Source organism: Eptatretus burgeri, chromosome 7 (assembly GCF_056783735.1).
Source record: "Eptatretus burgeri isolate ZD-2024b chromosome 7, Ebu_testis_v1, whole genome shotgun sequence".
NCBI lineage: Eukaryota > Metazoa > Chordata > Myxini > Myxiniformes > Myxinidae > Eptatretus > Eptatretus burgeri.
The window spans coordinates 10,762,509-10,774,592 of NC_140967.1; the positions used below are offsets into that span (position 1 = coordinate 10,762,509).

At 44.2% G+C, this 12,084-nt stretch overlaps 1 pseudogene; it reads left to right on the forward strand.

Annotated features, from left to right (window-relative positions):
- The first annotated feature begins 220 nt into the window (after positions 1-220).
- LOC147022660 (uncharacterized) lies at positions 221-7,872 on the forward strand (annotated as a pseudogene).
- Positions 7,873-12,084: the final 4,212 nt, after the last annotated feature.

Genomic DNA, 12,084 nt, shown 5'->3' on the forward strand with positions numbered 1-12,084 from the left:
CCAGTTTCTTTTGGGGGTGTGTGTATGTGTGTGTCCGTGGACCCCATCTGTAAGTAGAAATTGTGCAAGTGCTTTCCTTTGCTTGTACATTACATTTCTTTATTCGTGATAACTTTGCTTAGGCCATGGGCCAGATATGGTCCACATGCACCCCCCCCCCCCACAACCCTTCGACCCCATATTTTTCTGAAGCCTTAGGGTCCCCTGAGCATGAATTCAACTGGTAACAGTCAGTAAACTGGGACTCTATCCATTTTCCAACCATATCTGACGGTACCCTCAAAATGTTAACTTTTCGTCAGTTTCACAGATGAAAAACCCCCTGACTGATAAGATCTATGCTACATGCATTTACGTATCAATATTTATTTCCAGATGACGTGTTCTGATTGAAGTGACATGATGGAAGAGCCACCAGCAAAACGAAAACGTACAAGTGGCGAACCTCCTGTAGTTCCTGTGTGCATAGTTCATATCAAGGGTTTGAAATATGGTGAATTACACTTGCTGTCAGAAGATAAGGATGTAGAAAAGAAACTGGCCAAACTGCAGGAGGTGAAAGAAATGCGACTGGCACAACCTCAATCATCTTGCCACATGATGAAGGAATCATGTGACCTGATCCCTGATGTGATCGGAGAGCATCCTGGCTTTCACTGGTAGTGTTATAAATGCTTCACAATGAACCTTGACAGGCTTAAACATACTGCAAGTTCATCACAGACCACAAATGTTACACAACAGCGCATGAGCCGCAGAAGTTCAAGTGACAAGATTATATTCACCCTTGACTGTATTTTCTGTGGTTCAGAGAATCAGAAAAAGATTAAAGTTAAAGGTAGCTGGACGAGCCAGGGCCTCAGCCAGTTTGAATATGATGGATGCAAGTCAGTGCTTGAGATGGCAGAGAATAAAACTGATATTAAACTTCGAATAAGAATCAGGGGGCATGATCTCTTTGCTTGTGAAGCGAAATACCATAAGAACTGTCGCATGCAATACATGCAGAAAGCAGAGAAATGGCAAAGTACAAATCAAGAAGCAAAAATTTATCAGATAAATTTAGAAGCAGCTCATAACAAGGCATTTGAAGCTGTATGTAAGATTGTACAGAAGGATGTATTACAAAATCTGAAAATTTTGAAGCTGTCTGATTTGAGAAAAATATACATTGACATCCTCGAAGACAGTGAACACTGTAATCCAGACTGTCGGAGCCACAAGCTTAAACACAAACTTGAAAGTCATGAACCATTTAAAGACAACCTATCATTCTGTGACATGGGAAAGTTCCAATCATACATTTTGTTCAGCTCAGACATCGATACCCATACAGCAGCGAAGCATGCCTTCGAGTTGGCATCAATGGATATGACTGAGACCACAGGTACACAATTACGACAGTCCATTTTAGATGGTTTCTCGAAGGCACTGGATCCTAAATGGCCACCAAGTCCCTCTGATCTAATGGCACTGGAAGATGTCATCCCAGATGTTCTCCAACAGCTCCTGTGCTACATTTTTACTGGAAAGGCAACACCCACTACCCATCGAATCCAGAGATTTGTTCAATCCATAGGGCAAGACTTTTGTCGCGCTGCTACCAATGGATCTTGGAAACCCTCAAAACATATCCTTATGTGTATTTCTCTACGACATCTTTACAGGAGTGAGCAGCTCGTGACTTTTTTGAACAGGTTGGGGCATTGTGAGAGTTATTCATTTACGCTGGAACTGGAGACAGCACTCGCAGAGGCAGTGATGCAGTCATCAACACAGCTATCCAGTCAGATCATCAGGTCACCATCTGGGCCCGCTGTATTCCACTCGGAATTTGACAACTTTGATTCACTAATAAATGACCTCGCAGGTAAAGGGTCAGTCCATACTGCCCACGGAATCATGCTTCAAGAAGTTGATGGTGATGATGTTGAAAAATGCCCAGAGATGCCTTCTCAAGAGAAGGGTAAAAGGCGGTCTCTACATCTGACAAACACAGTTATACTTCCTGACTGCTATATCACCAAAAGACAGAGTCCTAAGCTGAAAGTTAATCAGCTACTTTATCCAGGTTCTGGAGAAGCAATGGAGCACTGAACTAAAGTGAAAATGATTTGGATAATCATTAGGATGTTGACAAAGAACAAACTACAGGTTCCTGGCTGGTCAGGTTTCATCTCAGAGACAGGCGAGACTCCAACAAAGCTGACAACTATAGATTATTATCCAGTCATTAACCATCCCAAAACGGAGTACAAAGCTGTACAAGAATGCTTGCGTGCTGCTGAAGAGGCCACCAGAGAAGTTGGACAGCCTAATGTCATTACTACATTTGACTTGGAAGCTTGCATGAAGGCCTACCCATTAGTATGGAACTCACCAGACAAGTATGAGAGCCACATAATTCTAATTGGCACATTCCACCTCGTCTGCGCTTATATGAAGATGATTGCCAAAAAGATGGCTGGGTCTGGGTTAGCAGATGTTCTCCTAGAAGCAGGACTAATCAGTGGAGGATCTTTGGGTGGTGTGCTGTCCGAGAAGCACTTCGACAGAGCCCTACATTGTCACAAGATTATGTTGGAATGTCTTGAAAGATTGCTCATAGAGGAGTACCTCAAAGATAAAAGCACTGATGATCTGCTCTCGCCTTTTTCTGATGAATCATCAGATAAGCTACGTGCCCTAGTAGATTCCCGCAGCCAAGATACTTTGAGTGCTGTCTTGATGGACAATTCCATTGTCCAATTCATAGAGCAGTATGCAGAATTCAAAAAAGGAGTCGCAAATGGACATTTGGGGAAGACTGCCCAGCTGTGGTTGTCATACATGGACCATGTCTGTTTAATTCTATCACACCTTGAAGCCGTAAAGACAAACAACTTTCTTTTGTATGCTGAATCCATTAGTCGCATGACGTCTCCCTTCTTCAGTTTCGGTGGACAGAACTATGCAAGGTATCTGACATATTTCTCTGTGTTCATAGATAATATAGACAACTCACACCCAGGGGCAGTATCAGTGATCAAGAGAGGAGCTATCAGTGTCGCACGCTCCTTTATCCCTGGCAATCGTTGTGCGGTGGATAAAACCATGGAGGAGACCTTCATGAGGCACGCTAAGTCACATGGTGGTGCTGGAACCAGTGCAGCAGGTACATCTGGACTACTCACCAACTACCAGGCCTACCAGAGATGGGTTAGGACAACACATGCAAGGTCTCTTTATGTTGATGCTGCACTTGGAATGGCCAGGCCCGTAGCCAGGGCTCAGTATTAAGGGGGGCATATGAACTGGATGGGGGGGGGCACAATTATTATATTTCAAATTTTGATAACCCGATATACTATTGTATTCATGCAGCATTGACACATCTATACTGAGGTTGCCGTCGCATACGAACCAAATTGATCTCAGCTAGATTTAATATGTTCCGATGTTTTTGGCCTAAAATTATTCGAATGCAGGAGAGCCGCAACAAACTGGCACATTCACAATGCAGATATTCAATGATTAGACAATTGGCACCAATTCAGGTGCACTTATACAAGGTGTTGTCAAGAATTGGCATTAGAAAATTAATATACCAGAGATACAATGACTAAACGGGGGAGGTTGGCACCAGAATCAGTGCACTTTGAAATAAGATACAGTAGGCTATGACCTGCGATCACCACGTTAAACTATCAACAGCAAATACGACCAGCCTGAAGATACCACAAGGTCCGCATTTAAAGCAGTCAATTACACAGAAGTAAGGTTATGCACAAAGCACTAGATATGGGATATGCAAAGCACCAAACACAACATTTAACTTAAACATCAGAAGTACAAAGCAGCCGACCACGGCGGGTGCTGACCACAACCACACTGCAACCACAACCACATACGCATCACCAGCAGTCACACACACAATCTGAACCCCTCGTATAGTTTTTATACCGCTGTACTCGCTGTCAGAAGAGCTGCAGGCGATGCGTCTCGGTGTGGAATCTTCTGAGGACCTTCTCCTTCCATTCCTTCAGGCATTTACGTGTGAGGTCTCTCTCGAAGGCCAGCCGTACCAGTTGTGCCTTGCGTGCATGGCGCATGGACCGTCGATGGTCAGTGAAGACATTCCTCAATGTTGAGAATGAGTTTTCACACATGGCAGTGGACGCACCAAATGTTAGTCCAAGTCTCATAGCAGTCACTACACTTGGCATGGCTTCCAGCGTTTTGTGGTATGTTGAGAGGAGTTTTTGTGTTGTCCATCTCTCGTTTGGCTGCTTTTCTGTCTGTGAGCGAATAAACTGCTTTGCAACCACACACTCTGTTTCACTGATGGTTGACTTTGTTAATGTCATGATGTGCTGGAGCAAGTGGGGATCCAAAAACGTGCCATTTTCAGGATTCAAGTCAGCGAGTGAACGTGCGAGTTGTGCGTTGCGCTCACTGAAGCGCTGAGCGATCTCGTCAAGCACAGTGTCAATTGTGCTGTAAAAAACCCTCTGCAGTTCCGTCTTGTCATTGTCGTTGTTTTGTCCTGTAGTCTCCAAAACTACAAACTGTTCCAAGTTCTTATGCATTGTGCGTGTCCGTTTTGGTGGTGCAGGTGTAGAAGTGCGAGCATCGTCGGCCTTGTTCCACAGATCAGTGAACTCATCCTCAGAGCAGAGTTTCTTTACGCACTCTGTAGCACTCGCCACCAGTTCCAACCCCGGTAGCAAGTCCATGTCCTCTGCCTGCAAGAGTCTGTTCGGGCCATCTAACAACATCAGCAGTTTTTGTACAAAGATAGCAGTGAACATGAAGGTAGGCCCAGAGACTTCCCGCAAAAGCCCAATAGCCTCCATCGTCATCTCTGCACTGTAGGCGCGCTCTGCATCAATCTCCGACAGTAAGAATGTGATGTCCTTAAAAGATCCTATGATCACAAATACTGTGGCTAAATGTCCCGTCCACCTTTGATCAAGAAGTCGTTTTAACCGCTCACCTTTATATTGTGCAGCAACAGTGGGCTTTCTGAAGAATTTGTACAGGCAACAACAAACCTCGAGGAAATCAGTGACAGCTTTCTCTGCTGCCAGTGCGTGGATAACTACCAGATGGAGTTGGTGATTCAAGCAGTGCACAAAGGGGATTTCTCTTTCGTATATCTCTTGCAACAACTTTTGCACCCCACCGTGCTTCCCAGCCATTACCGAAGCCCCGTCGTACACCTGACTTAATATTTTTGACGTGTCAAGTCCTGTTTTTGTCAGCTCTGCAATTATTAGGTCTGTCAATGTTTTTGCATCTCCAGCATCGGCTGTAGCTATTGTGAGTAGATGATTGATATGTTGTCACATTCAGTGGGGTCCCTCGTCCCATCCACCTTGATGGTAAACCACGATGTGCCTACTTCTTCCACGATGGCATCCGTCACAACATTACTCAATGTGCAGATCAGTTCATTCTGCATTTCCGGACTAGTATAGCTTGCGTTTCGTGGGATATGCTTCATTATTTCGGCTAACTCGGTGTCTTTTTTAAGTGTGTAGTTTAAAAGCGAGAGGAAGAGCCCACTGTGCCCATCTGACATATCCTCAAAATTATCAAGGCTCCCTCTAAAGGTATCTGATTTTCGGCGAGAAATCCCACAACATCTATAAGAGCAGACACATAGTACCGGTTTCTATTTAGCTGGTCAGCATTGAGGAGTGTGGAAATCTCCTCACCACAATCGATACGCCTCTCATTCTCCTTCCACCTCAAAACACAAGTTAAATGTTCCTTTGAAGTTGCGTGTTTGTGAAACCCCCTGCCTTTCTCAATGGCATGTTTCCAATTCCGGTAGCCTCGCACTGTGAAAGTAGAGTCCAATGGGCCACGTGCGGTGTTAAACTTCCTACATGGATAGCAGAATGCTGCATCTGTCTGCACACTGTATTCCAGCCATTCATTAGTCTGGTACCACGAGGACACAAACGAGCGACTCTTGTTCTGCAACAGATGGCCAGGGTACCGCTGTAGAACAACTTGATTCGGTCTCTCACTTCCAAGATCATCGGGAAGCGGCTTGACAGTCACACCCGGTCCCGAGGCCGCTGCCGAGCGTGGTAACTCGGCTGTCTGCGCTGGGGCTCCAGCCGCAGGGCTGACGTTGCTGGCTTGGCCAGGTTGGCCAGCTTCTGTCGGTATTTCATCGACATGATTGTCTTCTCCTCCTCCTCCAACAACATGTCTTTCATCATCTTCTTCATTTTCGTCGCTTGCATTTTTTCCTTTTCTGAGCCATGTTCGTATATCCATCATCCACGTCTTTTTCTCCTGCTGCAAGCTCGTGCTCCATGATTCGTCCCTCGTGACTCTCGTCACTAATCTCGCGACTCGCGAGATTTGTCGGTTGACGATTTTATTTATTAAATGATCCATGCATCAAAAACAGGTTTTATCTGCATAACTTCAAATGTAAGCACGATTGTAAACACACATATTTTTAATTTTTATTATAAAATTACTTTTGTAAGATGGAGGGTTGACGGGTTGTGAAGGTCACGTGGTGCACGTGCACTTCATCTTTAATAATGTAAATTTATGTCTTTTCCTTAATCATATTATCATATTATGACTATATTACATTTATACCTAACTTACAACCAATCAGGTAACCTGCTCAATCGGGTCTCCATATCGAAGACGCTGATTGGCTATTCCTTAAAACTAAATGATCCACGATATATAAAACCACCCACAACATCGACATTCGACACGAGGTCTTGGCTGCTGGTGTTGGTGCTTGCGTTATTATCTTTTATCTTGTGGTCTTGGACTGTATTGTCTTGCCAATTGCTTTTGGAGATGCGCTGGGAAGCGCACACTTATCTCTTGACTCTTATTCAAAGAAGAATATTATTAAAGAACAGTTTATCCAAGAAGGCCTTATTAGTCACCACGTTGAACATCTGGAATAAGGGTTTTAGTTCACACAGGTGAACTCTTAAACAGCAAGTTCACAGTGGGCGCTCGTCCTTAAACACCAAGTTGTTCACATGGTGCAACAGGGCATAAATGGGTGGCGTACAAGTGGGGGGGGGCACCAGATGCGCCATGGGGGGGCATTGCACCAAAATGCCCCCTCCCCTCGCGACGGGCCTGGGAATGGCTCACATGTTGGACAGTGGAGAGGGAACAAAGCATCGTGATACACGTCCGACAGAGGTCACAAAAGGAGAGAAGTTGGTGAAAAGGGCCAAAGATGCCATAAGAAGTTTTCTTAATCCTTTCAATATAGAGACAAATGATCAATTGTTGATACTCTCATCAGGAAGTGCTGCATCTGATGCTGTTTCAGACGATGTTCTAAACGCTAAAGCTGTTGGTGAAAAAGCACGGGATGAATTTATTGAAGCTCGACTGAAGAATAGTAAAGATTTCTTTGAGCCTGTGAAGAGACTGAACCTCAAAACTCTGAATGACATGAACAAGGTATCGAAGATGAAGACAACCAAGAATAAGGTCATACAGTGCAAGCAACAGGGTAATGTAGCCTTTCAACTCTTTGTAAAGTCACAAAACCAGGGCTTACAAGTCAATATGAAAGAACTGTTGACATATCCATTAACTCCCGTACCATACAGCATCGCTACAGCTGATGGATATCTTGCTAAGACTGACAAAGCAAAGGCATTTCAAAACCTGATCAAGGATTGTAATGATGTTGATGTACCACCAACCAATGAAACATTGACTCTGTATGATGGCAATGCTTGCTTCTATTACCTGAAAGAAATACCAAGTAATTTTAGTCAGATCTCTTACAAAGTGTTTGACATCATTGGAAAAACGGGAGATGTGGTATTTAGCACTGATCAATATTTGCCTGATTCAGTGAAGTCGATGGAGAGGTGATGCTGGGACTGTGGAGAAAATCTTTTACTTACAGGTGACGCCACGAAGAGACCACCTGATTGGAAATTGTTCCTGTCAAATGATGAGAACAAGATACAGCTCATCAAACTTCTGCTTAGGCTCTGGAGTGGTGATAACTATACATCAAGGTTGCATGGAGGGCGAGTGATCTTTGTATGTGAGGGCATCGCATATTTGCTCACATCTGATGATGGCCAAACAACAATTAGAGAGGAGCTACCACTGCTGAAATCAAACCAGGAAGAAACTGACTCTCGTATGATACTGTATGTTCAGTATGCTAGACTCAGAAACTATCAATTTGTCTGAGTGAAAAGTCCAGACTCGGATGTATTTTTAATCCTATTATACTATGCTACCTCTGTTCATGGTACAACTGTCCTGTTTGATACAGGCAAAGGCAACAAGCAGAGGATGGTAAATGTCAGTGAACTAGCTACAGATTTTGGCCAGGAAAAGTGCACAGCTCTCATGGCACTCCATGCTTACAGTGGCTGTGACACCACTAGTGCCTTCCGAGGAATTGGCAAACTTAAACCTGTGAAAACTATTTTCCAAAATATATCTCTACTCTGGAGAAACTTGGCGATGCTTGGGATATTCCTGATGAGCTCATTGATGAGATGGACACCTTCACGTGTGCCATGTAGAGTAGAGCGTCAAAGGTGTCAAAAGTTGATGATTTGCGACTCATTGGTATAAACGAGCTCTGTGCCAGGCAAAGTCGTCTTGTGCCTTCAGGGAATGTGGATATGGCTAACTTACCACCTTGTAAGCGAGCTCTTACCCAGCACATTCGGAGAGTAAACCACCAATTACGGATTTGGAAGACCGCGCATATTCCACAACCACAGATTCCGAAGGCCAGTAAAAGGATGGTAACCTTGATCCTCTGTGGAATGAAGGAGATGTCCTCCCACGGCAACTGGCTGACATTGCTGAAGTCACACCTGACGACACTGACTCTGATGAGGATTCAGATATGGATGCATTTGATGATATAGAGCAGGCATTGGAGAGTGATGACGACAGCGATAATGAATATTATGCGTAATCCATGCACAATGACATTTTGTGGACATGACATAATAAGTTTCAATTGTTTTTCTTAAATACACATATAATTTATATTCTTTGTGAAGTAAGGAATATTTTCTCAGTCTTACGTCTTACTGGTGACTACATGTTGGTTGTTGCAACAGTGATGTACTTATGTTTAAGACGTAATACCTAGTACATCTTTAGTTGGTGTGGGACAATTTTGGTATCAATAGAAAGGGAGTAAAATTTGTGATATCACAGAAATATTTATTTGTTTGTGTCACTAAAATGAGCATGAATATACGTTATTATTTCAGATATCTGAATTGTCAAAAGGAAAGGCGAGGTATTCCTCTTCATCACTTCTTGGGACAAACATAACAATATTAAATTGGACAGATGACTCGATTTTGAAAATCTGCATGTGATAATCTTTCATTTGATATATAATTTGTTAATATTAATGCTTATTGGGCAACTGCAGAGATCTTATCAGTCAGGGGATTTTTGGATAGCGAGTTTTTTGGATAAATGGATAGTGAGTCCCAGTATATTGACTGTTACCAGTTGAATTTTTGCTCAGGGGACCCTAAGGCTTCAGAAAAATATGGGGTCGAAGGGTTGTGGGGGGGGGGGGGAGGGCTGCACGTGAACCATATCTGGCTCATGGCCGAGCTCCTTGTGTGCTTCCCTTCCCCGATTATTCTTTGTAAAATAAACTCCTGTTAAATGTACCAGCTCGTTTTCTGTGCTTTCCTTCATTGGCCTAGCAAGGTGCGTATTGAGAATTAGTAAGGCCGTTCGTGCCGTAAATCGTTCATTTGGTCCAGAGCGGCTTTGGTAACTTCCGCTTGGTTACGCCGGATCCGAGTCGGTGATAGCGACTCGATTCGGACAAAGTCGGTCGAGGGTGTGGTTTTCCCCGGTAGTTGGAAGACGTGGGTATTTAGGTATATTTAAATTAGGCAATTAACCCTACCCCACGCCATCAAAATATTGGCGACCACGGTCCGCAAAGGGACCCGTGAACTCTCGGACTTATCCGAGCGTCACGACCTAAATTCCGGGTGCTCGGTGGGAGACGACTCCACTGCTCCACCTTGTGGTCGTTTACCGCCACCGAACCCCGGCCCACAACAATATTACTCCCATGGCCTCATCTCATGTCGTCATGTCCACCACATCTCACGAATCTTGTCATACATTGATGCCACGACAAACATCTGTAGAGTCTTCTTACAAAATATACTTCAGCAAATAATGTGCAAACTCCACCAAGCCAGAGGATAAATACACTGTCCCGCAAAAAACAAAACACACACACACACACACACACACACACACACACACACACACACACACACACACACACACACACACACACACACACACACACACACACACACACACACACACACACACAAGTTTTGGCACCAGTGGGATATTTGAACTACGACAGTATTTGCGGACAGACCGCTTTAAGATGACTGCGCAGGTGCGTCTTGGCTGCGCACATTCGGATCGGTTGATTATTTTCTGCTAGTCGGGATCGAGCACACCATTTGCATGGAGTCAGATCCGTCGGATGTGAGATCCGGTGCAAGAGAGACCCGGCGGACTTCCTGAAGGAACCGTTGGGTGTGCAAGTGGCGCCATCGCACGGACGATGCTTACTTAGCTCTCCGATCAACACAGGGAGAGCGTTCGGACAATTTGAAGTGAGAAAGCGCTACAAGTACCAGCTCTCATTCCACAGATTACCATGGCTACATCTTTAATGCCCACAAAAAGAGTGCGAGCAGATAGGACAGCCGTCTTCGCTTCTCTCCAGGCACCATGTGCCGAGATTCAATGCTTTCAGGATTCAAATGGACGCCTCTATTTGAAAATCCAAAAGCAGAAAAGTTTTTAAAAGGCCTAATAAACAGTACAGTCATTCGTAGGTTGCGATATATAAAGTCAGACAGAAATAAATAAGAGGTTTAAGGTAAGCATGCACATGGACCCATAGACAGTGTGGATAAAGGACTCGAATCTAGTACCACCTTCAATCCTCCTGATTTAGGGTTCCTGTAAAACGATGACATATTTACAACAGAATGAATCAGGCCCTTGGCTAAATGTGGGCCGCTGATTTGAAATCTCGAGTCAGAATTTAGCCAGCACGTCAGCTTTTCAAAATATGTGTATGTATTCATGTTACCTTTTGATATGTGTATATATAAATTATACGGTTTTCATCCATTTAAAAATAATTTAAAGTGCATTCTGAAGCTCTTTATTATGAGAAATAATATTCTACAACAATTGTATTGTTATAATTGAAACCAAAAATGGAAAAAAAAAAAATTCATGATCACTCAAAATCACCCACCAGGGCAAGCGACTGGAAATTGGACCACGTGTATAACTCAAACTCCTGACGTCCTGAGAAAATTCTGACTTCAGATTCGGAATCGGCATCCTCAATTTAGTCTCGAACATATGTTTTCACCCCAGTAACAAAATCTTTGTTGTTCAGTGTAATTGGCACCGAACCCTGGATCTCCCGCGAGTCCACCCACGTTCATGGTCTTCGGTGAATTTAGACCTCCGCCTCCATAACAACACTCCACCTCCACCAACTCCCCTGTACGTTACATAGACATGATAATACGACGATTGTGCCAAGTTATTTAACAACCCCATTTAATCCCACCTTGGAACGCGCACTTAGTCCAGCACTTTCACGAACCAGCTGCCAAGGCCTGGTGACAGGAATTTGTAATTTCGTTAAGGTTCCAGCGATAACTCGCCGATTCTTTACAGGACACCGTGGGATCTCTACCAACTAATGCCACGAGATGGGACACCCAGGATAACGTCTACCCATGGGATGGTACTCACATTGATTTGACAATTCCGTCTGTCCTGGAAACACCAGGATGACAGTTTATAGCTGGGTCGGGTCAGGTATCGCCGACAGGTCCGTGGTCTCTGTCATCTTCCACCTCTGCCCTCTCTGTGCTCTGCCCCCCCCCACCCCAAGTATCTGCAGGATGCACGCTGTCCACCACCACCACCACCACCACCAGTAACCCCCTCCTAGTGAAACCTCCCAAATCTAGAACCACTGCTCACCTCCACTCATTTATTCCTCTTTTCCCACAT